Source organism: Larus michahellis, chromosome Z (assembly GCF_964199755.1).
Source record: "Larus michahellis chromosome Z, bLarMic1.1, whole genome shotgun sequence".
NCBI classification, from domain to species: domain Eukaryota; kingdom Metazoa; phylum Chordata; class Aves; order Charadriiformes; family Laridae; genus Larus; species Larus michahellis.
The window spans coordinates 10,978,003-11,000,124 of record NC_133930.1 but is presented as its reverse complement, the minus strand read 5'-3'; the positions used below and the strand labels follow the sequence as shown (position 1 = coordinate 11,000,124).

Sequence of the window (22,122 nt, the reverse complement as noted above, 5' to 3'; positions counted from 1 at the left end):
CAGCATCCAAACTCAGCCCACCGTCCGCTCCCCCGACCTTGCGGCATGCCCGTGTGCCGGAGATGGCACACCGATTCCCAGGCTTCACCCACGCATCCCGCTGCAAGGCAAGCTGATTTCTGACGCTCGTCCCACCTCCCGCCTTGCTTTATTTCTGCCTGGTGCCCAGCCTCCCCCTCTCCTCTGGGTACTTTTCCTGCTGCCGTTTGTTCCTGTCCTTTACAGCTCTGCCTGCTGTCACTCGCGTAACCTTGCCTGTTTGGTAATTTGTGGCAATAAAGTGTCACTGTGGGGAAAAAATACAGCGTCGCAGCGGCATATAAATCTCTGATCCATAAATTGTGCTGGCCCCCACGTGCATGCCCCTCCTTTTCGATGTAAAGTGCAACAATTTAGGGCAAGAGGAAGAAAAAAAGACCTGGTAATATGTGATCTTGCTGAAAGGCAACACTGAGCCGTCCTCGTTTAGGGGCTGTAACGAATGCTGAGGGGCTGCTGTGTGCTGTAAATTGCCCTGGAGACATGGGGTCTCAGTGGAGGCTTCCTAGAGCTATCCTGAGCTTAAAAAGAGTCATCCTAAAGGGAAAAATAACAAAATACACATTGCTAAGGGGTGCCATCAGTGCTGCAGTCTCCTCCCCTATGAATAGCCCTGCTGGTGCTAAGCAAACATGACCCCCAGGAGCACCGTGGCTATGGAAGGGATCCAGGTGTGTGCAGCTGAGACCCTCGCTCCTCTTCCCACCCAGACGTGGGATCCTGCCCATCTCCATCGCAGCCAAACAGCTCCTCCGGGGGATCCCCACCAGCACCCACTCCCCTCGGGCACTAAGGGGGACCACATTTGTGGACCCACAGTCCCCAGCTCTACAGCACAAAGCATTGAGTATCCACTGCCGAGGTCCTCCAGGAGCCACAAGACAGCCGTGACACCATCTGAAATGTTTTCAGAGGGAGCACAGTCCCTCTTGCTGATGGTTGTTTCTTTTAGTTGGAAAACACTGCTTGCCTCCATCAGAGCCCTCATTTACTGAATGATCATCTCAGCATCCCGGGGCAGCTATAAAAAGTCACCTCCAGCACTACTGCTGCCTCTCTCCCGAGCCACGGCTCCCATGCCAGACCCAGTAGACAGTCCCTCTCCCACACCCACAGACCTCGGCGCATTGGGGTCTCATCCACCACCCACCGCATGGAACAGCAGGATGCCTTGCATTAAAGCCTTCTCCTGACACTGACATCTTTCTTGACATCTATGGCCCACCTGAGCAGCTAAGTAACACTCCTGTGAATATAAACAAGCGGGGGAAAGTGCATTCACTAGACAGATAGCTTGGGGAAGTGTCATCACTCGCTGAAAGCCCATATGTGGTTTTGTAACAAAGGTATTTGCTTCCTGTCTTGCCCACTCGTCAGAGGAATATATGAGCGGAGCTAAGCAGCACCCTGGAGACAGACTAAAACCAAGCGGAGCGCAAGGGATGAGCGGAGCTCATCGTGTTCTGCAGGAGCCGTGCAGATGAACACATTATAAACACCCTTGGGAAGAGAAATCTCCTTTCTCCCAGGATCAGGTATGGCACGCAGCCAGAAGCCATCATGCAATTATCCTGCACCGGATCAAGAGGACATGTCAAAAAAAGCTAAAAAAGTCAGGTTTTTGTCCCCAAACCTGCCCATGGACAACTCCTTCCCTCCTTCAGCCACAATCCACCAAAGCCTGTAAAACACCACGCTTCTTGTGAAATCTCCAGCCCACTGCCACGGTGTGGTGCAGGGTGTGGGCACAGGGACACGCACCTCGTGCCAGCGTGGGTCCCAGCAGGCAGCTGCCTGCAGCTCCCACAGCGCTCGGACCGCATCAAGATTCTGCTCCTAGTTTTGGGAGAACCAGCACAAGACCCATGTTCATTAACCGGAGCAAATTCGTCAGGGGCCACTGAGATGGACAGGGGAGTTGTTGAGAAGACTGAGACGGGCTTTTTGCAGCAACACGTAGCAACAGGATGAGTGACAGTGGGCAGCAGCTGAAACAAAAGGTTCCCACTAGATGCAAGGAGAAACTTTTTGCCCCTCGAGAGCCCACCAGCACCGGCGGAGTGGCCCAAACAATATATGCTCTTTATATACACAGAGGCTTTCAGGAGCAGGCTGGATAAAGCCCCGAGCAGCCATGTCCAATTTCAGACTCGTGCTCAGTGCAGAGTTTCCGCTGGACTTGAGACCTCTGAGGTCCCTTCCAAACTGGATGGTTTTGCAAGTCTGTGGCTGCAATGTCGCATCAGGCCACTGCTTCCCAGGGTCATAACTGAGGGAAAACCAGCACATCACCTTTAATGACAACACTCAAAGCTGGAGAGTATGAAGCCTTTGCCCTTCTCCTATTCCCAGTTTCATGACTATTGCGACAGGGCAAGGTACGCAAGGAAATGAAGAGCAGCTCTACCATATGAGCACAGGCACTCCTTCATGCCAGGAAATGAATCTGGAGTTGGTAACCCATTTCACCCCATCCTTTCTAACCATGCCCTCAAAAACCATATGCTCCCTGAAGACGTATGTGCACATTCACTACAAGACCTGCACTAACTTGGCCGGAGGAACAACTCCAAACATGCAATTTGCACAGCTGGTGCTCATTCAGATGTCCTTGATATCATTTGACGAACGAGGAGAATGCATGACATGCAACATGGCAGTGACCACAGGTTGCTGCTTGGGAGGTTTAGGATAAACAGTAGGAAAAACCTCTTTGCTGGGAGTGTGGCACAGCTGAGAGCCAGCTACCGCAGGAGATGGGGGCGTCCATGCTTAAGCTGTGAACGCTCAGCTAAACAGCTGCACTGGTCTGATGTAGCATCGGTGGCATTTCTGCTCTGGAGACCTCTGAGGTCCCTGTGGGACGATGAAGATGCAAGAACAAGATTAAGATTGCTGTACCATTATGGGCTGTGCCTGGAGGGGAGGCACCTAAGCCAGAAGGTAGAACAGACTCCTTCAGAACCAAACACTGCTAAACACTCAAAACCTGCATCACCAAGTGACAGCAGCAGAGCTTTGGCAAGACATCTGTCCGTCTATAAATAGAGCTCAACCGTGTGTCCTTATCGCAGGGCTTTGATGCGTTTGGGGAGAGTATTTTTTCCCCTTTGCCGCCGAGTCCCAGGCAGCACAGATAATGGGCTTGAATCGATCCAGCTCAAGTATTACTAAACTTCCTACCACCATGGCAGCACGCCAGCCTCAAATAGGACAAGAGAACATGTGTCTGTTCAGAGCCAACCACAAGAAGGCAGAAAATTGCTTTAGACTTTAAAAAAAACAGGTGCTTTTTGCAGATTTGTAGATCAATCTACAATGTATTTTAGAGGTTTAAGAAAGTCAATAGAAACAAGATATATCATTGCTGCACAAGAACCCGAGAAGTTGTATTTCTGTTTATGCTGTTACTAGCGCTCCAACCGCAGGCTCATTGTCCTGCTGCTCCCTGCCGCGGTCCCACATCACTCCTTCTCCGGCAGCAGAGTCGAGGGAAGGGGCTCCCTCCACTGCTGCAGTTCACCACCCTGTGGGTTTTTCCAGGACAACTTAGCCCTGGGGCTGGTTGGGGTCTGAGATACCCTAAAAGCATCACCACCGCACTTCCTTGCAACAAGACGACGCAGGGGCTGCTGGCAGTGTCCAGGCTGACCTCCTACAGTCTGGGGCTCATCTCCTCACGTCTCCGTCCACGTGGGCTCAGCACACAAGTTTACTCAAGTCCCTTGGGATGCTCCAGGCAGCACTGAGATGATCCCCTTGGGATTCATGGATCAGCCTGGTGCTGCTCCAGACCCATGCAGGGCAGCAGCCTGCCCTCTCTGCAATCTCATCCCCAGAGATGTGACAAGCCGGTCTCCACCATACCTCTTGCATCATCGTGGCACGACTTGGGAGAGGCCTTGCATGAACACCCTTGCAAGTCCTTTGACACCACCCCCCTTCCCCCAGCTCCACCGCAGAGCACTACAAAGCATATTCAGAATTTTTCTCCCTCTTTTTTATTACTATTAAGTGAGCCACATGACATGCCTTATCAAACCAGAGCTAAATCATGCCTGCCTCTCCCTAGATCCTGTGTAATGCGTCAGCCATTAAACATGCAATTAGCCTGCATTTATAAATCCGTAAGAGGCTCTCGCCGGCCAACCATCGCTCACGGGCAGGACCGCTCGCATCCCTCCGGTGGAGCCTGTCCTAATGAGCCACAAGGAAGCGGATCCAACTGGAACCAGCCACATCCATTTCCCAGCCTCCACAAGGCACAAAAAGCATCACCTAGCTTCCACCCTCTGCCTCACAGGAGGAAGGATAACGTGTGTGTCTGGACTGGAAAGAGTTGGCTGCACGCCCTTGGTGAACAAGGAAAGCCCCTGTGCTGCGGGATGCCCTGCTCCAGCCATCCCTCTGCCCCAGAGCCCAGTTGGGCATAGGAAAAGAGGTCAGGATGCAACATGGGAAGCAGAAACCAACCTTCTACCCTCCCTACAAGGCTAAAGCACGTGCAAACGCCTGCCACACGTGCCACCTGAACCACGTTGATGCTCCCTTTGGGAGCAAACTCGGGTGAAGAAGCCCACGGCAGGGCACGGACCGGCATCTGGGGCACCAAGTCTGGCCCCTTCCCACCTCACTGCCAGGCTCCAGCTACTCCAACAGCACTGCAACAGGGCTGGACTTTCATTCCTCCACTGCCGCGTACGAGCAGGCGCCAGGGGACGTATCATTCAGCAAAGCCGAGGAAGAAACAAGCAGCGTTAACCGTTAGCATGTGTGTACGGAGACCCCTCATAAACTCTTTTTTTCCCTTACTCCCATCTGCTTTGCTCTGGGCCACTAAATCCAATTCAGCAGCACTCAGAGCTTGTACTGAAGCTGCGACACATTTGTCAGATCCCTGACTAGACCCATGGCTAATTTTACAACGCTAATTTATCTCACCATATTATATCGCTTTCATTTCATCCCGCCGGATCCCATTACTGCCAGTGTACCTTGTAGCCGGCATGTAACAGTAATTGGTATTATTAGCAACGTACCCTCCTCGAGCTGCTCTATTTGCAGAGCTGCGAGGAGTCCCATGGGTGAGCCGGTCCACGCCGACGAAAGGGAGGGAATGGGTCCTTATCCCATGCCACTCCACGGATGTCACCACCAGGCAATATCAAGGGCAAGGTTTTGCTTTTGCAGAGCATCTCTGTACCCAGGACCACAGCCTGCCCCCCACTGTGGCTCCACCAGGTGCTGCCCACCCCTGCAGTCCCTTAACCTTGAGCTTTATAACTCCAGAGCCCGTGTTCAGCCTTGCACACAGGGAGTACTTTTGTCCTTGCCCGTGGCTCAGAGGATACAGGACTTTGCCAATCCAGGGTGAAAGGGGCTGCACAACATCCCTGGGAAGCACGATGTAGGGGAAGAGGGCAGGGGAGCCACACAGGGAAAATTCATGACACTTCATGCACTTTTGGCCAACCGTTTCTCCTCTTTGGTGTTAGCTCTTGCTTTTCCAAGATCAATGTAATTAAAGCCATGCAGTTGTAGCTAAGTGGGAGGCTGCACTAGTCAAACATCGACAATTCCCACTTAAGATGTCCTTGCCTGGCATTTAGAGACTTGTTAAATTTTAATTCATCATTTTCATTCCTGAAGCACCGGCTTCCCCAGCATGGCTCCGCAGGGTCTGCGTCCCCAAATGCAGCAGCCCAATCCAGAGGCCCCTTCCCTGATCCACCGGGGTCCCCATGTCTCGGAGAAGATGACCCCAAACCTCTCCTCAAGAAACACGGTGTTATCACAGCCCCATACAAAGCCCATGGGCAAAAGGTCTCAGAGGTGGAGCAACCCCTTAACCATGGCTGGTGATGTTGGTGGTCTCCTTAGGAGATGCAGCCCTTTTCAGCTGAGCAGAGCTTGAAGTTGTGCTTGTCTGTGAGAGGTGGCACCTCTACCTCCCACCACAAAGCAGGGCTGGGTGACACTTACCTGCTGCAGAGTAGTTCAGCCACCGCAGGACCTCTGCTACCCCAGTTAGATCCAAGCCGCCAGAAGGGCTTTCAAGCAGGAGGACTCTCTATGGAGAAGCCTTCCATGTGCAGTCCACAATGTGCATTTTCCAAGCTGTTCATCCAAACCTGTCCCTCTACAACCTAAATAACCCCTGTCAGCATCTTCCTTCTTTGCACAGCAGCCATGGGGCTGCTCATGCAGCAGAGCCAGGAGCAGCCTTTTGCCATACTTTAGTAAACGCCGCCCTAGACAAAAGACACATGGTCTGCAGCCCCACCACAGCCCAGAGCACACCAACCAAGGAAGAACCGAGTGAGCACGCGCTTTAATCCACCTCTTACCTCTCCACCAGTCCAGAGTCCTTGGGGCGTCCCCAATTTCTCATCAACACCCAGAGGATTCTTCTGGCTGCTTGACCGACCCTCACCGCTCAGATCTGGGATTTTCTTCAACAAAACAGAAGAGACAACCTGTCAGGCTACCAGGTGGAGCTCTGCCGTCGCCCCGGGTTTAGGAAACAACTGAAGGAGAGGGGGGCATCTGTTTTCCAGCCCTGACAGCTGGGGGTAACTGGTGTAAACATGAAGCTAGTTTAGATGAAGAGCCCTCCCACATGAGCATCACAGTCCAGCCCCAAAGCACGCATTTGCTTAATTATTTCGATTTAGAGACATGAAAGGGGAGAGGGGAAAAAGGAAAAAATACAGCAGCTTGGGGCATCTCTGATCCTCTTTAAAGACCGACAGCAATGCTCCCCAGCCAAAACAGCATAGCAGCACTAAAACGTCAGCCCAGCACCAAGGCATTTGCCCACGAGGTCTTGCGCTGCCTAAGCCCTAATCCTGCAAAGCCTCACACACGTGTTAAACTGTGCAGGGAGAGGCCAATCCGACTGAACCCGGGAGTGTGAAGAGGAAAGCACGCACGTACGGCTTTGCAGCACGGACACCGAGGACTGGAAAGGGGAGGGAGAGACTTTCTGTGCTACGTCTGACACGCTGCCTAGTGAGATGGAGTCCGAGGCATTACGGTAACCAGCAGTGCCTTCAGTTAGAGCAGCAAATATGCTTTTTGTGTTAGACAAACAAATTATCAGTCACGATCCACACTCATTATCTAGCTCTTGTGGCTGAGCTCGTGTTGTTCTCCCTTCCTTTTTAAATGCTTTGAGGAGAAAAGAAAAAAAAAAGTCTCATGGTTCTGCATTATTAAAAATGAAAAATAGGAGCCAAACTCCACTGGCAAGAGGAAAGTCTGGGAGTCGCTCCTGCGGAGACGCTTTCCCAAGGGCGACAGCAACTCCAAGCCTGGAACACCATGTGCTTTAATTAGCACCCGACCCCGAAACCCATGAGCTTTGCCAGAGCCCTCCCTGGGACCCCATCCAAAGCCTGGGCGAGTCAGCGGGAGGATGCTACAGAAACCCAAACTACAACCCCCACCCGCCTACAAAACGTAAATAAATAAATAAATACACACACATACACACACCCCAAACTCCACTGGGTGCCTGATGGAGAAACCCTCATTTGCAAAGTGCTGGGAAATAATTAAAAAGTTTTCCCAGGGCTTAAAAGGAGGGAAGCGGACCGTTTGTCATGCCGGCAGCGCATGGTGTGCCGCAATTTATCATGCTTGTCAGGTGTCAGACACCAAGAAATTTAACTCCAGCTGCCCCGAGCCCAACACCCGCAACGCCCTGTCACTCAGGACCCGCTCTGCCAGGCACCCCTGAGCTGACAAGTGACTGGCAAGGAGGGGAGAGGGCTCCTCCCCACCCAGCCTCCCCTTGCTCCGCAATGCCAATGCAACTTCTGAGTTGTATTTTATTTATTTTTCACCCGCAGACGAAGCGGAACAGAGGAGACCAGGCTACAGCAAGCGTGGAGGCTCATCCGTCAGTCCCTGGCAGGGACCCGCCTGGGCTGTCACTCCAGCTTGGCAGGGGTAGGACAAGAGACATGGGTTTAGTACCGGGCGCCCTCGGGGAGGTTTTTGCAGCATCCTCTGCTCGAGCTGTAAGGACACGGCTCTCGCTAGGACAGTGAGTTATGCTGGGAACAAAGTGCAAAATCCCGACGCCTTGGCTGAGGGATGTCCTTGGAACCTGCTCATATGGAAAGAACTGACACCTCCTGCTGCCTTTGTGCCCCGTCCTGATGGGATGAGCCACCCCTGCCACGGGTCCAGCAGCACAGCTTTCCCCATGGAAGCCAAAGCGTGGATTTGCTTTTTAAGAACTCCAAATTGAGTTTGGAGGAGCTCAGCATGCCCAAAGTAGGTCACCAGCTGAAGGACCTGGCTCAGGGCACGAGCTACCACTGAGCCAGTGGGAAGATCCATGAGCTAGACTGCCCCAAAAAGAGGGGACAGCCTTGACCACCGCTCAGGCAGGCTCATGTACGGAGCAAATATCACCACCCACAGAGCAGGGAGGATTCCTGGGGCAGGTCCCTTCTTGTGCCAGTCCTGTGCTCACCCCACATCGCTCAGGACTCGAGGTCCCAGCAGTGTCAGTCAGGATATTTCATCAGCGTGACACCTGCTTTAGAGGTCCTGGATGGGCCACCGCCCCCCCCCTCCCCCCCCCCCGCCCCGAAATACTCTTGTTTTGTCCATTTCTGTAGCAACAGACTGAGTTAGGAGGGACCTGCAATTGTTGTGGTGCCAAAGCACTATTTAAACAAGTCCCTACAAAAACCCCGAAGGAAACCCAGCGCCCATTGCATGCTGCATGTCCCACGTCAATGCTACAGCAAGGGCTAAGGGATAACGGAAACACTTCTTGCAAAAAGAAGAAAGAAAAAAAAAAAAAAAGCCAAACACACAGCATTTGCCAAAAGTCTTTCCCCCCAGCACAAGCCAGGGCTCTGTCGATCAGGGATCAATGAGTTTTACTTGTACCAGCAGAAGGGTCCCATGGTTTCCCAGCAGCAAGGCATCCCCCGCCAGAGCCGGGGCGTAGGTTTTGCATTCGCATGTGCTCAAAGCAGCGTAGTTCCTGCCGTGGGAGCAGCACGGCCGCTACCTCCCCGCGCAGGCTATATATAATACACCCACACAGCAGGGTTTTTTGGAGGCTCGCAACTTGGCACGGGGAAGGTGGATTTTCGTGGCGTCAGCAGCAAGCAGATCCCTGACACCTGGCTGAAAACCTTCCCCAGAACTATCAGACCTGGTCTCACAGCGTAAAGGTACTGGAGTTTCTTCAGCACAACAATGGCAAGAATTTTTCTTTGTTGTTTTTTTTTTGTTTTTTTTTTTGGGGGTGTTTTGGGGTTTTTTTGTTTGTTTGTTTTTTTTTCTTAAACGGTGGATAAACTAATGCCTTTTTCTTCCCCAAACTGCATTCTGAGAGCAGCTTAAAACCCTCTTTGCTAAAATTTTCCAAAAAAATTCAGCCGGAGGCAGAGACATGTGAAGTTTCAGTCCAAATGGTTAAAGGCTGGCGTAGTTTCAAGCAACTGAAGACAGGGGCTTATAATCAGACGTGTCAGGCAACCTTAATTATATTATTTCCTGAAGGAAATAGTTTTCCCTGCCGAAGTCCAGAAGTTATTAAAAAAAGTTGACCTCACTGGAACCAATCAAGATGGAGACAAGAAGCCTGTGATGGATTTTTAAGGCAGGCGAGTTCACGCATCTGTATTTTCGGGGGTCCAGGATTTTAGGACAGGTGTTCCCAGAGGAGCCCTGGCCCTGATGCAGCCCCATGGCCAGGAGCCAGGATGCAGAGCCCTCTCCATCCACCTTCCCCAACACCCGCCCTGGGGCAGGGGGGACAGGGGAGCCCCACGCGCCCGAGGAGGATGCTCGCCTGCGCCCGGATCGATTGCTTTGCCAACGCGAGCGGAGAAAAACAGCCGGCTGCTTTGTAGCTGTCAGGAGCACACAGGCTTTTTGTCCGTCTCTTCCCCTGCGCCCATAAATAAAAGTGACAGCAACTTTATTTAGGACTTCTTCCAGTTACGAGGGGATGGAAGAAAAGTGAAAAATGAAATCGTAGCGCAGCAAAAGTGGAGAGGGAGGATCCTGGAGGCACAGCTCGGGCTGTGCCACGGCCGCAGCAGCCTTTGCACCCCCAAAACCAGCACCTCCCCTTCCCCACCAGTGCACCCTTCCCCTCCGCCCTTCCAGTCAAAGAAACCCCATCCCACGAGCCCGTCTCCTGCTGCCTATCAACTTCCCAACTGGAGGGAGCCAGAGGTGGAATAACGGTATCTCCTTCCCTCCTGAAAGAGTCTAACAAATGCCCAAATAGTTCAGAGGATGAAGTCACCTGTTGCCCCAACACATAGGCAAAGCTTGTACTCATAGCATCAACAGCAGCCCCAAAATGCAGCTCAGCCCTGAGCAGCTCTCCAGCATGGCTGAGCGGCGAGCGCAGCATCTCCACCAGCCTCCAGCACCATGGGAGGTCCTGGCTGGACCTGGTTTTGTCTATAAGCTCCAAGGAGTCTTTTGCAACTGAGGAAAGACCTCCTTTGTATAAAAAAGCATGGAAAGAGACTCAAAAGGCAAGAGAGGAGGTGAAGGCTGCTCCGTGAGAGGGCTGAACACCCAGCAGAGCTACCCCCAGGCAATGCCCTGGCATGGGGGAGCACAGCCAGGGCTGAAGCATCCCAGGTCTGGTCTCCCCCCGCTGCCTGCAGTGTGTCACAGCAGTACAGCACCTCGTTTATCTCAACGGTATTGCAGCACAGAGAAAACACAAGCTTTGTTTCAACCTTCATCCTACGCCACGCGCAGGAATCCAGTCCCCAACAGGGGCTGCAGGGCTTGCGCCGTCCTGGAGCGAGGTGGACTCGTGACAATCACCTCCACCTGCACACAAACGCACTCAGGCGTGTACAATGAGACCCACCATCCCTGGGGATGGGCGCCTACCCCATCCGGAACAGTTCAGGGGGGGAAGCTGTGTGCAGCTCCCCGGGGAGAGAAGCTGCCAGTGACCTCATGGGTTCCTTCCACCACTGCCCTCTCCGCTGCCGTGAGTCAGAGATTAACGACAGGCCATTTGTCAGCACTGGTGGCATCATCGCCAATCTCATTTCTGAGCAGACATCTGACCTTGCTTGCATCCCCGTGACCCACGTTACCACACGGCTCCGGCAGCCTCCTGACAGCTCCCAGGGGACGCAACGCAAGGCAGGGGACTGGGCTGTGACACAGCCCCATCCTGACTCAGGATGCACCAGACAAGCCTTTCAGCTGCAGGATGAGTGGTGAGCGTTCGAAGGCTTGTCCCGCTGCCCTGCCCTTCTCCCAGTTGGTATCCCTTGCTGAGCTCTGATTAGGTTATCGAGAAGGGAGGTCTGTTGCCAAAGAGGAGGGCTCAGGCAAAGCCAGCCTTGCCTGAATCTCAGGAGGGGAGAGGAAAAAAAAAAAGGAGGGAAAAAAAAAAGACATTTTTCTCATGTCTGCAGCATCCTGTGTCTCAGTGCTGTCTGTTGTAGCCCCCCGGTAACCAGCCAGCTGGGGGGTTCAGTGTGCAGTACCGACTGTGGCCCTCAGACCTCCTCCACAGCCAACCATGATCCAGGCTGAATGTCAACCCAGATCTCACTCCATGAGGAAACCAGATACAATCCAGACACAGACCCACCCTGCATTTCTGAGCAGAGCTTGTACCTGTGTCCTGCAGAGCAGATGGGCTGTGCCACGGGGTCCAGCACTCCTCTGCCCCACACCAGACCGTGTTGCCACCGTACAAGTCTATTGTGCAACTATCGCCTGGACACCACGCGCAGCTCTGGTGTCCTCACTCCTCAGAAACGGAGTTAGTGAGACTGCAAGAGGTACAGGGGAAGGGGAAAAAACAGATTCTGCATCGGGGCACAGCAAGATTTTTCTCAACCAAGGAAGAGAGAGAGGGAAGGAGGAGGAGACAAGACTTAACCACAGGACCTCAGGCTAGACAAACCGTGTTAGCCAAACCAGGATGTTGACACAGTTCCTTGCTAAATGGCAGAAAACAAATTGTTTCAAGAGGAGCAGGGAAAATTCAAGAACAGGTCCTCTGACAAATCCTGGTCCCGGTGCAAGCTTTGCCTCAGCACAACCCTCAGCCTTTGACAGCCAGATGCTGGCAGGATGGCATCCCCACAGGGAGTGACCCGTCAGGATGGCTCTTCGTCTGCACTGAGTCAAGCCAGTCCCAGCTCTCGTACTTCTCATAAGAGGAACGAATTAAAATGATGTGGGACTGGGAAAAGACACACTCGGTTAAGATGAAGAAATCAGTGCCATTAAACATCATTAGAATAATATGCCCAGAAAGCTTCATAAAAGGAGATACCATATGATTGAATGCCCTCCAGACCCTCATTTCACACAGACCCAAAACACCAACTGAGAATCTCTTCTAACAGCCAACTCTTACAACTATCAGAAGGTTTTTTTGGTTTTGTTTTGTGGGTTGTTTTTTTCCTAAGGAGCTTTTTTTGGGTTTGCAATTGAAATTACAATTCTTTTAGTTCCTGGGGGGAAAAAAAAAAAAGAATAAAAAAAAATCATTTTTCATTAAGCTGAAGCAAATGGCATTTTTGCTTGTCAAAAATATTTGACACAACTCTGACAGACTCGACCAGACATATGAATAAAAGATTTAAGCCCGTCTGCTTCAGAGCTTAAGAAAAACCCGCTGTCAGTCCCACGCCAGGACAAGCTCTCTCCTATGGGTCACGCTGCCCGGGGGGCTAACAGCCCCGTCCTGGTGCTGGAGTGGGAGGGAGGGCAGGGACCAGCCACATCAGCCCACTCATCCCAGTAAAACCCCACCAGCCCACGTTATCCCCCGGCAGGCTGCCATCTCCAAGGCTGGATCAGGCTCCCCCCAGCTCAACAAGCAAACAGCCGGCTCCGGTGGCAGGGAGGTGAGCGGCATTGATCTCCTCCCTCTCCTGCCACCATCCGTATCCGATAACGGCATCGACCGGGAAGCACTGGTTGCTTTATTTCCTCAGCCACCCGGGCTGTGCATCAGCAGCCATCAGGCCTCCTTCCCCACCCGCCGTGTCAGCGGCACGGCCACAGACGCCGTGACAAGATGCAAAGAAGCGTCGAAGCCTATTTCGAAATCCTTCTATCCTATTCAAGCCAGAGAGGCTTATCTGCATGGATTTATACTGTTTGCCCCCAATATTTAGCTACTGAGCTGACTAATCTGTGTGCAAGAAAAACCCCGGTGGCTGAGCAATCTACATCATTCATCATTTAGATTAGCTATTGTCTTAATCCTCTTTAAACTACTGTATAATACATAAGGGAATGGATGTCCAATATGCTTGGGATGTGCAGAAAAAAGCCCAGGCTGAAGCTCAGAAACTTGGACGGAAGCTAGAATGACAGATCCTACCAAGCCACGGAAGACAAAGGAAACCTGTTGCACCCCCTGACAGCCGGTTTGACTTCTTCCTCCCTCCGCCCCAGCAGCCTCTAATTATTTCCTAGCCAGCCTCCTCAAGCAACACGTAGCTCCCCTGCCCTCTCCCCTCATCACAACCCCGTTACGAATGGGGGACCCCACACCATGCCAGCCCCATGCAATATGGTCATGCCAATGCTGCTGCCCCAAGGACGGGAGCCCTCGGGGAGCTGGGATATCCCAAGCCACCACCAGCCGCATCCGTGCTGCTCTGGGAAAGGCAACAGCTTTGCACAGCCCCAGCGTGGGGCTTCGGGCCCTGCGTCGCAAACTGGCAGGCTCAGGTCAAGGATTAAGTCCGCTTCACTCTCCGGGATCACGCTGTGCATCACTGCGGCGCCCGGCAGGAGGACGAACAAAGAACAGGTTTCTTTACGGAAATAGCAAGGAGTTTGGGGGGAGAAGGAGGGGGTGCAACAAGGCAGTAGCAAATGAGGCTTTAGTTCGTTGCCTGCCAGAGCTGAGGGAGCTAATAAACAGACAGATGAGAGCTAAATTGTCTTCTGAACCTCTGTATCAGTATTCACATTACAGAGGCAGCTTCCAGCAATTCCAGCGTATTAATAATAAATGCTACATAATTACAGCAGGCTTGCTTTTGTCCTCTCTTCCTGTTTTCTGTCAATGTCTGCTTAACCCTGTGCAGCCCACAGCCGGCTCTCCACCGGCACCAGCCCCTCCACGGGCGGCACAGCCCTGGCACCACCGATGGGTGCCTCTCCCGTCTTCCTCCCGGGCTGGACACAGTGCAAAGGGAGGTGAAGGGAAGCTCAAAAGCTGATGCCAGTCCACAGCGATCACCTTCTACCTGTCAAAGCCGTGACGATGTTGCTGCAGGGCATGAAAAAGGAGTATTTGGGGCCTCGGAGGTAGCCCCAGGCTGGGATGAGCTGGGGACTGTGCAAATGCCGTCTCCAAAGTACAGAAGAGTTCCGAGTCACCGACAGCTTCTTAATAGGCAACAGGGTTTATGGCCTCTCTAGGTTTTCACCTCCTCCGGATTTGCAGCTGGAGCTGCCTTGCCTGCAGAGATGCATTTGGGGTGTCTCTGCCCAGCCCACGGGGAGCCCCCCGCCACTGCCCCCATGGTAGCAGGGCTGTCAGTGGTGACGGCTCCCCAGGATGCACAGGACAGGAGCAACTACACCGCACACTGCTGGGAGCTGGCAAGAGGCTCTGGGGCAATCCCAGAAGGAAGCAATGGTGGGAAGACACACGAGATGACCCACAGGTCCCAAGTCTGGCACCCAGGTAAGGAAAAACAAAGTATTTCTGGAATCAAGCTCCAGACCAAAACACCTCCAGCCTGGACGGTGCTGCAGCCACCTCCCCACGCTCCCCCTTTGCTCTCCACAGTGACAGGGACCCTCGGACCCAGTCGCTCTTCCCAACTGTCCTTCTTCTTAGGCAAGCTGTACCAAAACGCTGTGCCCTGTTTGATCATTTCATGAGCTGATTCAAATGAGAGTTGAAGACCCTCTGGCAATTTTTTCCCCAACTTTTAGAAGCGTTTCATCCAACCTAGCTGCAAACTGAGCTCTGGAGCCTGCTTTGCTTCCCACAGGTCTGTCTTGACAAGCTTTTCTTCCTCTGTTGCAGGCAAAGAGCATCAAAACTCTGGAGAAGGGTCCATGTTAACAGTGCATAGCTGTTTACAGCAGAGCACAGGTTTAATTTGCACCTTTCAGGCTAGCTCCCTCTTTTCCCAGCCTTGCAGGGAGGCTGCCGTGGCCCCTAACATGGCTTCAATAATAGAAGAGAACAAATACCTCAAATGGGATTTCTGTGAGAACAAACCAACATGCAAAACAAAGCAAGCCTGCCTTCCAGTGCAAATTAACTCAGCTTCTGCCCCCACTACAGACCTTTCCAGACATGAGACCCACTGGACGGCAAACGAATGCCAAGCAGCTCAGATGTAAATCTCTCCCTGCACAGAGACAGCCTCAAATGCTAAGAGAACACTTGGCTCAAACAGCAAAGCATTGAGAAGCCTTGAAATGGAAAAAAAAACCCAACTCAAACCCAGCTACAACACTCATATAAGGAAGACAAGGCTGCAGCGACATAAGACTGGCTGTTCCTCAGACGCCGGTGTCCCACCCAACCTGGGACATGCACAGCATCCCCAGCGCTGGCATCCTGCCACCACTCTCCGATGGTTCCCATGGCTGCACACATCCACTTGGTGTCTTCGGTGCAGTCTCCTCTGCAACGTGAAGCGCAGAAGCATTTTTCTCCTTGTACATGTCAGAGTTACTTTTTTGCCGTTCTCAGAAAATGAAGTAGCAACCAGCTGTTCAGGAAAAAATGCTGAAGAACCACAGCTCTTCTCTGTCCTGCACTGACCAGTAGAGGTGCTGAGAAAAGCCAGAGGCACAGACCATGCAGGTGACGGGAGGAACACACAGGACAGAAGTCCTCTGGACTGCTCACACGGAGTGGGCATGCCAGAGCAGGATGGAGCAGAATGGGCAGTAGGAAAAAAAAAAAGAGGTATCATTATCATCACATCACGCTCCTCCTTGCAGGATGGTAAGATGAAGGCTACTTTGAGTGCAACATTGCTAGCACATAGCCATGGGGTATGAGGAAGCCCAAGTTCATCCCTGCTGGGTAGCGCTGGGCCAGTCACATCTCCATGGGCTGCCTCTCTCAGCAGGGCAGCCCCAATTTCCTCACTGCAGGGACCTCTACTCCCTGTGCAAAAGGCACTCAGCGGGCTGGAGTCCCCACACACTGCCATGAGCTGCTCCGGCCGGGAAAGTAATAAGCCATATGGAAAGGGAAGGGAAACCCACCAAGAGCCGCAAGGAAAATGACATATGTCAACCCCAGAGAAGAAGATCCCAAGCTGGACCGCAGCTCTGGGACACACGCAACCACCCAGCCAAGACAACCTGTGCTGCTGGAGCAGCTCCCGCACGTGGGGGGAAGCGATGGCCCCGCCAGCCCCTCGCAGTGCCCGCCAGACACACGGACAACCTCCGGCACTGCTGGGCTGGCTGCCACAGGAGCATCGCAGGCCTGGGAGGACAGCCGAGCACCCAGATCGCCCTCTTTCAATGGGGCTCAAACCCTCCCAGCACGGATCCCAGCATCACAGTGCTGTGGAGTAAAGCAGGATTTGCCCCAGGATGATAAGCCAGCACTCCAAGATGCAAAGGCAGAAAAGCATCAGTCTTTCGACGCCCCCAGGTTCATCTCCAGGACAGCCTGCATCACGTCCTCCTGCCAGGGCTGTTTCCCTGCTTTCCAGCAACCTCCACGTCCAAAAGCCTCCCCCCACAAATCTCAGGATGCTCCTACGTGGTTGATGGCAGCACGTTGCAGGCTGCGTGAGCCTCTTGTGCCAGCCCCCTCCACAAGCCATTTGAAAAAAAAAAGAGAGCAAGTTATTAATTACAAATTAAGCTGCTAATTGTTACTAAGCTCTGTTAGCTCTAGGGGAAACAAAGGCAGAGCCTGTGCCCCTCAAACCACGGCTCACTGATGGCAACTCCGATATGAGGGGCCTGAGCTCCCCAGGAAAGCTGCTGAGGACACAGTGGCACCGCTTCCAGCTCGAGCTGCACACACCAGCCCTGAGATCTCTTAATACTTCACAGAATCACACAGAATCACAGAATGGTTTAGGTTGGAAGGGGCCTTAAAGATCATCTAGTTCCAACCCCCCTGCCATGGCAGGGACACCTCCCACTAGACCAGGCTGCTCAAAGCCCCATCCAGCCTGGCCTTGAACACCTCCAGGGATGGGGCATCCACAGCTTCCCTGGGCAACCTGTTCCAGCGCCTCACCACCCTCACAGTAAAGAATTTCTTCCTGATATCCAATCTAAATCTACCCTCTTTCCGTTTGAGGCCATTACCCCGTGTCCTATCACTACACTCCCTGATATAGAGTCCCTCCCCATCTCTCCTGTAGACCCCCTTCAGTTACTGGAAGGGGCTGTAAGGTCTCCCTGGAGCCTTCTCTTCTCCAGGCTGAACAACACCAACTCTCTCAGCCTGTCCTCATAGCAGAGGTGCTCCAGCCCTTGGATCATCTTCATGGCCCTCTGCTGGATCCGTTCCAACAAGTCCATGTCCTTCTTGTGCTGAGGGCTCCAGAGCTGGACACAGTACTGCAGGTGGGGTCTCACCAGAGCGGAGCAGAGGGGCAGAATCACCTCCCTCGCCCTGCTGGCCGCGCTGCTTTTGATGCAGCCCAGGATGCAGTTGGCTTTCTGGGCTGTGAGTGCACATTGCCTGCTCATGTTGAGCTTCTTGTCTACCAGCACCCCCAAGTCCTTCTCCTCGGGACTGCTCTCAAGCCATTCCCCCCCCAGCCTGTATTTGTGCCTTCTTCTAGCCCTGACCTGCCTCCAGACACTGTGACAACCAAAGGCTCAAACGATCTCCCAGCCAATGGTCAGAGCCATCTGCAAATCCAACTTCGGCACCCACAAGAGCCAGCAACTGCCTCCACCAGACTTCTTCTTTAACGCAGCAACTGGGGGTGACAGCCCCAGGGCTCTCCTCAAGTAAAGATCTCCTTGCTGGGAGGCAGAGACGAACAGTTTTCCCCAACACCACATTACAGCAGCACTTAAGAGGTTTGTACAGCAACAAGTCCCCATTTTGCTTGTCCCTGTGCGGACTCCTGCACCTCGCAGAGGGCAAACAGATGGAGAAATGCAAGAATCAGCCCACGCCAGACAGGTAAGATCCAGTCAGCTGAGATCCTCGAGCTGAAGAAACCCCTCCTGCCACAAGTTTCTCAGCTCTGCGTCTTGGAAAGCTCAGAAACACAGTCCAGAATTACCTCCTCCCTTAATAAGTAACAGGTAATATGTAATTAAACAGTAATACTAATAAATAATGAGTAATAATTCCTTAATAAGGGACAGTAAAGCTTGAAGCATTGCCCTCCTTTGACCCAACTTTTAAGTCCATGGGAAACACAGCACCTATAGGCGCTGGATAGACCTGCCTTGTGCTCTTCTGGAGCAGGACCAGTTCTTCTGGGTTTGGCCATCAAGCAGCCGTTGCTGAGGTCTCCATCCATCCACTCTCACACTGCCCTTCTCCTCGGGCAGCTCAATTAAGCCTAACGAATTACATCCAGCACGAGTCACGAGCAAGTGCTGGAAGACTTGGCGACCATGGTGCTATGCAAGCAGAAGGTGGATAAATAAAATTGACTCGAGTTGACAGAAAACCGCTCAGTGAAACTTGTTGGAAGTTGCCAATTCAGTGACAGAGATTCTGCGGCGAAGCATCTGTTTGAGTGACTTTGGCTCAAAGGGGACAAATAGAAAACGTGGCAAAAGCCACTTCTACTTTTAAATAGGAAAAACTCCAGAGAAGTTTTATACTATTTCAACATTTAAATAAAAAAAAAAAAAGAGTTTAACTGAGAAGAAAGAAAATATCGCTAGTTACCAGAATGAATTTAGTATCAGACCTGTAGAATAACACAGTTTGGCCCAGATCTCAACCTAATACAGTGCAGGAGGAGCAGGACCAGCCATCTCAGGTCATACAGGGGTTGCCGCAGGTCAGGGCTGAGCGTCTCACGGGCTGGACCTTTCCCATCCTTTTACAGTGTTTTACCACACTCACGGTACACGATGCTCCCCAGGCAATCATATGCTGCAAATTGGGCTGTTGTCTACTGCCCTGTCCCTGGCTGCATCCAAAAATGAGTCCACCACCTGCCTCTCCTCACCCACCAACGGGCTCAAAACAGCAGTGAGGCACGACCCCCCAACACCCTTCTTCACCTTCCCTTCCCCAGACTGCACAGACCCGCTGCTCTCAGCATCTCCGACACCATTCTTCTCCTCCATAAACCCTCCGAGTTTCCCTGCTGACAACCATCCTTGAGTTTTGACATCACATTCCCACGGGAGATGGTGGTGGGGAAATACTGTAAACCAAGACAGACTGCACAGCTTCCTAGAGGGCAAGAAACTCTTCCCAAACCTAGTTGTAGCCATAACCGACTGTCACAGTTTCCGCTTCAAAAATAAGGAGCCCTGCTCCACAGCAATACAAACAGTTGCTGTTCCAACACAGTTTTCCCCCCTTTCCTTCAATTCGAAGTCAATTACGGCAAGGTTAATGGTGCAGAGAGGATGCCAGTCGGCTGGGTAATGATGTCGAAGCACCTGGCATTGCCTGGGCAACAGCTAGGCAGCGGGGATGCAAATGAAGGCGCAGGGTTGCACTTAGGTCCCTGGAAACGAGCTGATGCAATTGAGCATATCAGCGTTAATGAACATGGAAATAACGAGAGCACCCAGAGAAACAAGACACCGACGGCAGGGGTCGGGGGGGGCGGTTTCACCCAGCAGGATGAGATGGCTACGGGCACTGCGTGCTGGGTGTCAATGGGAGCGGGCTGCATGGTGCTGAGCTTCCTCCAGGTCTTCATCCAGAGGTGCCTCCCACGCTTTAGGGCTCCAGCTTTGCACACCCAAGACCGACCATGTTGTCCCTCTGCTGAAGTCTCTCCTCCAGCAGCTTCCGGCTCATCTCCCAGCAAGCTGTGACAAGGAGAGCAAGAGGGGCCTGCATCAAGATGTGCAGCAAGAGGGCACATCTCAGAGCAACCTGATCAACACAGGTCCAAGGCAGCAAAGAGCAAGGGGCAAGAGATGCACAGGAGCAGAGGTCCGTGAGGGCATTTCGGTGCAAGGGGCAGTGACCTGCTCAGCAGGAAGGGCTGCTCCAGCTCTCTCCAAAGCTTGCAGTCACCACATCACCTGCAATTAATATTTTGAAGCTTGCAGGCCAAGCAACAGGAGCTGCTACGTGGGACATTGTCTGCCAGGACAGCACTTGGCACAACGTGTTTCCACGGACCAGGACTACAGGGCAGCAGATAAGAGTGCTGTAAGCCTCGGACACCAGCAAGACATTTCCAGCTTTGGTCCACCATCTAGCTGCTGTATCTTCTCCCTAGTCCACGAGTTCCATCAGATCCCCCTCAGTATATTTACTATTTGGAAAACCTTCACTCCTGTACTGTAATATTCAGTGTTTTTCTATCTCTGGCTCATTCCATCCCACCACTCTCCCTCTTTCTTGACCCCACTCACACTCCAGCACAGCTTCAGTGATGTAGCTGCCGTTGGTCCTCATGCAGAGGCCATTCATCCCCCCACATCCCAGTGGCATAGGTGGGCTGATGCCCCACACCTACCCTTTTGTGCTTTCTGCTCACGCTTTTCAACTCCACAGCCCATCCCCAAAATATGCTCCAGGGCAGCAACAGCTCCACCAGTAGCCACGGTGAGGTGCCACAGGGGTTCTCCTGCCCCAAGAAGGGCAGGGGGAAGCTGACAGCATTTCTCATACCAATGACTCGCGGAGATGCAGCTGTGCAAATGAGACCCCAGCAACCACCTCCCAGCCCCAGCGATTCCCCACAGGCAATGAAGAGCAGTATCAGGGACACAAAGCAGCCAGCACCACAGGGGAGCAGTTGGGTCATGCATCCATTTACAAGGTCATTGCCCTGTGCTTCTTTAAAGCCCTCCACTTTTGCCCGAGGCAAGTCAAGGTGACTTGGACAGACCCTGCTGCTCCCACCGATGCCCTCTGTTATCACCTGCCCTTGTGCTGCGAGCCCCTTGGGGCAGAGAGCGTCCTTCTTCGCTTTCTGGAAACAGCCCAGCAAAGCAGCAGCCCGTGTGCCGTAAATAACACTGGCAATGGGCAAGAGCAGAGCAGCCATGGGCTCTGCAGGGACCAGAGCATCCCTGGCCAACCCATGCCCAGGCTCTGCGGGACACAGGGCTTGCCCTGAGCAAACACCTTCCAAGCATCCTGCCGGTCCACCACAGAGGGACCAGGCGTGCCTGGGCTCACAGCGGTGCCATCGCCAGTGCCAGGCCTCTCCTTGAGTCCCAGCACGTTGCTTTTAAATGTCAGCAGTAAAACCAGCTACACACCAGAGGGAATTAAATGGAAGAGGAGGGGGGGGGGGAAAAAAAGAAAAAAGAGAAAGACGAAAGGGAGAAGAGACAGCTCTGCTAATAGCGAGTCAGCCAGAAGTCTCCGAATCCATTTGAAATGCGTAAGGCTTAATTTAACTTAATGGTTTTGTCAAACATTGGCACTCTGTTAAAAGCACAGGAGAGCTGGTAATCCAAATGCCAGTGGCTCTGCCTTTGCTAGTCACAAGAAGGCTGCTGTTCAAGTCCCCAGATAGATCCATCTGGCTTCACGCAGGCAGCAAGCATGGCCCTGGCTACTGCAGTCACTCATTAGGGCAGCTCTGTATTTACTTAGCACTGGCAGCAGCCCTGGCTTTGCCCAGAACACAAAAACAAACACAGCCACTGCATTTCTGAGCTCGTACATGTCTTAAGGCAGCCCCAGGCTTCTCCTGAAAACACAGCTTGGTCAGGGGAAGAAAGATTTGCAACTTTCCCTCGGGACGGTAAAATGAAATCTCTCACCTACGTGGACTTTGGGAAGAGAGTTGGAAGAAAAGAGAAAAACAAACTCTTTGCTCACAGGCAGGCGGAGAAAGACATGGGTTGAGCTGCAAAAGCCATTTCCCCACCCAGCCCTGCTCTCCCTCCTCTCTCCAGCAGCACCAGTCCAAGGGCTCCCAGCAGTCCCCGTGAGACGGGATGGGGCTCAGCCCCAGGGGAAAT

At 52.8% G+C, this 22,122-nt stretch overlaps 1 protein-coding gene across 5 annotated transcripts in view; it reads right to left on the bottom strand.

Annotated features, from left to right (window-relative positions):
- The window catches only part of CNTFR (ciliary neurotrophic factor receptor), a 213,936-nt gene that overhangs the window by 152,808 nt on the left and 39,006 nt on the right, over window positions 1-22,122 (bottom strand). For 4 of the 5 annotated variants that reach the window (XM_074570605.1, XM_074570606.1, XM_074570608.1 and 1 more), the window contains exon 2: window positions 6,387-6,491. The exons of the other annotated variant lie outside the window; for it this stretch is intronic. The gene's annotated coding sequence lies outside the window, so the exon portion shown is untranslated. The remainder of the gene's footprint in view (window positions 1-6,386; window positions 6,492-22,122) is intronic. 5 annotated transcript variants of the gene reach the window in all.